At 53.3% G+C, this 5,544-nt stretch overlaps 1 long non-coding RNA gene across 2 annotated transcripts in view; it reads left to right on the top strand.

Annotated features, from left to right (window-relative positions):
* The window catches only part of LOC113940759, a 7,192-nt gene extending 4,457 nt beyond the window's left edge, over positions 1–2,735 (top strand). For both annotated transcript variants that reach the window (XR_003525534.1, XR_003525535.1), the window contains exons 3-4: positions 1,481–1,595; positions 2,542–2,735. This is a non-coding gene — a long non-coding RNA (uncharacterized LOC113940759). The remainder of the gene's footprint in view (positions 1–1,480; positions 1,596–2,541) is intronic.
* The last annotated feature ends 2,809 nt before the right edge of the window (positions 2,736–5,544 follow it).

The following is a 5,544-nucleotide window of genomic DNA, read 5'->3' on the forward strand; positions in this document are numbered from 1 at the left end:
ACAGTTAAGGTGTGTATGTCACAGGTGAGGGTGTGTATGTCACAGGTGAGGTGTGTATGTCACAGGTACAGGGTGTGTATGTCACAGGTGAGGGTGTGTATGTCACAGGTGAGGTGTGTATGTCACACTCAGGGTGTGTATGTCACAGGTGAGGTGTGTATGTCACAAGTGAGGTGTGTATGTCACAGGTGAGGTGTGTATGTCACAGGTGAGGGTGTGTATGTCCCAGGTGAGGTGTGTATGTCACACTCAGGGTGTGTATGTCACAGGTACAGGGTGTGTATGTCACACTCAGGGTGTGTATGTCACAGGTGATGTGTGTATGTCACAGTTTAAGGTGTGTATGTCACAGGTGAGGGTGTGTATGTCACAGGTGTGATGTGTATGTCACAGGTGAGGTGTGTATGTCACACTCAGGGTGTGTATATCACAGGTAGGGTGTGTATGTCACAGGTGATGTGTGTATGTCACAGTTTAAGGTGTGTATGTCACAGGTGAGGGTGTGTATGTCACAGGTGAGGGTGTGTATGTCACAGGTAAGGTGTGTATGTCACAGGTCAGGGTGTGTATGTCACAGGTGAAGGTGTGTATGTCACAGGTAAGGTGTTTATATCACATTCAAGGTGTGTATGTCACACTTAAGGTGTGTATGTCTCAGGTAAAGGTGTGTATATCACAGGTACAGGGTGTGTATGTCACACTCAAGGTGTGTATGTCACAGGTACAGGGTGTGTATGTCACACTCAGGATGTGTATGTCACACTCAAGGTGTGTATGTCACACTCAGGGTGTGTATGTCACAGGTAAAGGTGTGTATGTCACACTCAAGGTGTGTATGTCACACTCAGGTGTGTATGTCACAGGTGAGGTGTGTATGTCACAGGTGAGGGTGTGTATGTCACACTCAGGTGTGTATGTCACAGGTGAGGTGTGTATGTCACAGGTGAGGTGTGTATGTCACAGGTGAGGGTGTGTATGTCACAGGTGAGGTGTGTATGTCACAGGTGAGGTGTGTATGTCACACTCAGGGTGTGTATGTCACAGGTGAGGTGTGTATGTCACAGGTGAGGGATGTTTGTCACACTCAGGGTGTGTCACACTCAGGTGTGTATCCCATGAGTTATGGGGTTTGTGTGTCACATATAAGAAACCCCCAAGCTGTTGAATTTCCTGGAATATCCTGGAGGAGGCACAAGGATCTCCCCATTTCCCCCCGTTCCTGCTGGAATCCCTTTCCTGGTGTTTGGCTCTGCTGTGCCAAGGGAACAGATTTTTGGGATCCTTCTGCACTCCTGAATTTTGGGATCCCATGGATGGCATCACCTCCCACTCTATTCCTGGCCTTCCTGGGCCGAGGCTCTTTTCCAGGGGCTCTGCTCCTGCTCCCAGGACAGGGAACAGTGGGATTCAGGGAATATTCTCTGCAGGTTTGGGAATTCTGCCTCCGTTGGAATTCACGGGGCTGCTCCTTCCCTTGCAGAAAACCCCGGAGCGAGGAGGGAGGTCCTGGAGAGCAAAGGGATCCTGGTGGCCGACGTGAGCTCCTTCCTGGGCTCCCTGCAGGGCGTGGCCACTCCTTTCCGGAGGAGCTACTGGTGAGGAGGGAAAGCTTGGGAGCAGTCCCAGAAATCTGGGAGCGGCCACTGGGTTCTTGGGAGCAGCTCCTCGGTTGTTGGAAGTAGCTCCTGGGTTTTTGGGAGCAGCCACTGTGTTGCTGGGAGCAGCTCTTGGGTTCTTGGGAGCAGCTCCTGGCTTGTTGGGAGCAGCTCCTGGATTTTTCGGAGCAGCTCTTGGATTTTTGGGAGCGGCTCTTGGATTTTTGGGAGCAGCCACTGGGATGTTGGAAGCAGCTCCTGGGTTGTTGGGAGCAGCTCCTGGATTTTTGGGAGCGGCTCTTGGATTTTTGGGAGCAGCCACTGGGATGTTGGAAGCAGCTCCTGGATTGCTGGGAGTAGCTCTTGGATTTTTGGGAGCAGCTTTTGAGTTGTTGGGAGCAGCCACTGGGTTGTTGAGAGCAGCTCCTGGATTTTTGGGAGCAGCTCCTGGATTTTTGGGAGCAGCTCTTGGATTTTTGAGAGCAGCCACTGGATTGTTGGGAGCAGCTCTTGGAGTTTTGGGAGCAGCTCCTGGATTTTTGGGAGCAGCTCTTGGATTTTTGGGAGCAGCTCCTGGATTTTTGGGAGCAGCTCCTGTGTTGTTTGCAGCAGCTCCTTGGTTTTTGGGAGCAGCTCTTGGATTTTTGGGAGCAGCTCCTGGATTTTTTGGAGCAGCTCTTGGATTGTTGGGAGGAGCTCTTGGACTGTTGGGAGCAGCTCCTGGATTTTTGGGAGCTGTGTCCAGCTGCTCCCAGAGCAGGGCAGGGATGTTCCCGGGGTGCTGGATGCGGGATCCGTTGGCACTCAGGGCTGACTCCTGAATCCAGAGCTGGCAGAGCTGTGCTTGGCACCGCTGGGAATGGGAAACACTCCAGTATTTTTCCTGGGAATCTCCTCAGGAGTGCGGGAGCGGAGCTTCAACCTGCGCCACCTCTCTCTGTTGCAGGTGACAAAGCCGAGCCAGGACACGGCTCCTCCCCACGGTGGCACCAGTTGGGGCATCCCAGCCCTTCCGGGACACCCCATCCCGGCGGATGCTCCGGGTGGCGCGGGAAGGGCCGTCTGAGTCCGCACAGAAAACCTGACTGGGAGGTGGCCAATCCAACCCCCCCTCCCCGGGGGTTTTATTCCCTGTTCCAGGGGTTTATCCCCTGTTCCAGGGGTTTATTCCCTGTTCCAGGGGTTTATTCCCTGTTCCAGGGGTTTATTCCCTGTTCCAGGGGTTTATTCCCTGTTGCACCCCAGGACAGAGGTCGTTGTAACACGGCAGGTTAATTACCGGAGCGTTTCCCAGCATTTTTAGTGCCGCTGACATGGGAAGAAACAGGAAGATGGATCTCCAGAAAGCCGTTTTTTACTTGAAGGAAGGTCGGGAAGGACAATTAACCCCCCTCCCCACGGGGTAGTTCCTGTGCCCTGTCCTCCTACACTACATTTCAACTCACAATTCCCCCCTCCCGTTCTCTCATGGTACCATTTCCCTGCTGGGACTCCATTCCAGCGCATTCCAGCACCTGGAATTCCTGTAAATAGCCGGGATATAGGAACGAAATAAAAGCTCTTATTTATGGGGGCCGGGATGGAGACGCGGGGTCAGGGTTTGTCCTCTTCTATTCTGGGGTTTTTTTTTAAATGAAAGCGTTGCAGTTGTCCTTCTGTTGGGGATGGATTTGTAAAGAGTTTGAATAATAAAACCTCAAAACAAAGGAAGTTTGTTCTGTGTTAACTCCAACCTGGAGGCTCCCACAGGAAGGGGAGAGGGAACAACACGGTGGAGGCTCCTGGATGATCGATCCCATCCTGCTTCCCAGGAATAACGAGGCTACAGCAGAGAGGGATAACGGGATAATTTAAGGGAAGGATTGTTTTCCACCTGCTCTGGGCCTTGGCTTTGGGAAGACTGGGCTCTGGGCACTGACCCAGCTCCAGGGAGGAAGCACAAGGCCCAGGAGAGCTGAAAACAGGAAGGTGGTTCCTGGAACTGCCACCCCGGGAAGGGGAAGTGCCAAAAGCCCCGGCAGGGAGGGGGAAGGGGCAGGTTTGGCTCAGCTTTGTGCCTGTGGTGGGGTCAGAAATCCCAGTTCCTCCTCAGCAGCAGCCTGGGAGCGGAGCAGCACCGGCCGGAGGGTGTTCCAAGGTATTTCCTCATTTTTCCTGGCACTTGGCAGCGCTGTGTCCAAACACAAGCCCTGCTCCTCACTGTCCAGCTGTGCCCAACAGCTGGATGGTCCAGGCTCCCAGATCCCAGCCAGGGATCCCTAAGGAGCATCTCTTACCCAGGGAGAGCCCTGGAGAGGAGCCCGGAGAGCAGGGATTAGTTACTGCTGCTTCCAGCAAGTGCCATTCCCGGATGTGGCTGCGGGGAACAGGCAGGATTGTGCCATGGACAGCCCGGGCAGGATTGTGCCCATGGACAGCCCAGGCAGGATTGTGCCCATGGACAGCCCGGGCTGGATTGTGCAATGGACAGCCCAGGCTGGATTGTGCCATGGACAGCCCGGGCTGGATTGTGCCCATGGACAGCCCAGGCAGGATTGTGCCATGGACAGCCCAGGCTGGATTGTGCCATGGACAGCCCGGGCAGGATTGTGCCCATGGACAGCCCAGGCTGGATTGTGCCCATGGACAGCCCAGGCTGGATTGTGCCATGGACAGCCCGAGCCACATCCTGGTGCTGCCACATCTCCCCGGAGCAGCACGGCCTGGGAATCCCAACCAGGGACCCCTGAGCCCGTTCTCCAGCAGGGAATGCCGTGTCCCCGCTCCCTGGCAGGCCGAGATCCCTTGGGATCTCTCCCAGAGGTGCTGCTGGTAGAAGTGAAGCGAATCAGAGACTGGGAGCCCAGGACTGGTTTCCAGAATTTGGCTTTACTTCGCAGTACAGAAATCATTTGGAGCCTGGAGGAGCCCCGGGAAGCACCGGCTCCGTCCTTGCCGGTACCGCGGCGCCGTTTTGGTCCATCCGAGGAGCCCCCAGGGACACAAAATACTCCCAACATCTTTGCCTGCTCTGCAATTTTTGTTCTCTCAATTTTATTAAGATTAAAACACAAAAGGAGCCTCAGGCACAGCTGTGTCCCAACCCCTGTAAACAGGTTTAGAAGCTGAAGTGGAGGTTAAAGTTCTGTGCCCAGAACGAAGCCAACAGTTTGCTGCTACAATAGATGTGGGCTTTGTCCATGATAACAACTTTGCCACGAGAGTTAAGGTCGATGGGAGGGACTTTTTAGGGATGCTGTCCACAATGAGGGAGTGCTCGGGTTCTACGTTCCTGGACACCGGGTCTGAGTGACGTTCACAGTCACATCTACGAGCTCACCAGAAGCACAGGGGGGGGGGGGGGGGGGGGAGGGAGAGGGGGGGGGTGTGGGAGGATGTTTTTACAAATGATTAAAAAGACAAGGTAAGACACAGCTGTCAATGAGTTGTTATTTCTCAAATCTGCACCAACGTCTAACTCTGCAAAAATAATAATAATAATAATCGTCATCGTCATCATCATCATCATCCTAAGTTCACTTCTGCCTTTCTCTTTAGGGGGTTAGTCAGGGGGGGTCAGGGGGTTGCCAGATTCTGGACAGCAGCCCTACTAGAATGGAATAATTAACACATGATATCCAAAAAAGGGAACATTACCAGTGCAGTAACTCTTCAATCTCTCAGAGATGGGATTACAAAAGCAGGCCTTACAATATTGAATTTCGTACAGTGTTCATTAAGTTCCTTATATATTCATATTAGCCCATTTAATTTCTCCTAATTAGAGGCTCTCTCATTACTGCTGCTCCTCCTCCCCGTAGATGTCGTTCTTCTTGCGCTTCATCTCCTCGAAGTCGAACTCTGAGCCCATCATCCTCTTGTAGATGTCCTTGATGTCGTCACACGTCGTCTCGAAGTGGGTGGTGGCGTCGTAGGTGCGGGAGATGAAGATCTGCGGGGACAGGGGGGG

This window comes from Corapipo altera, unplaced genomic scaffold (assembly GCF_003945725.1).
Source record: "Corapipo altera isolate COAL_440 unplaced genomic scaffold, ASM394572v1 61006, whole genome shotgun sequence".
NCBI classification, from domain to species: Eukaryota; Metazoa; Chordata; class Aves; order Passeriformes; family Pipridae; genus Corapipo; species Corapipo altera.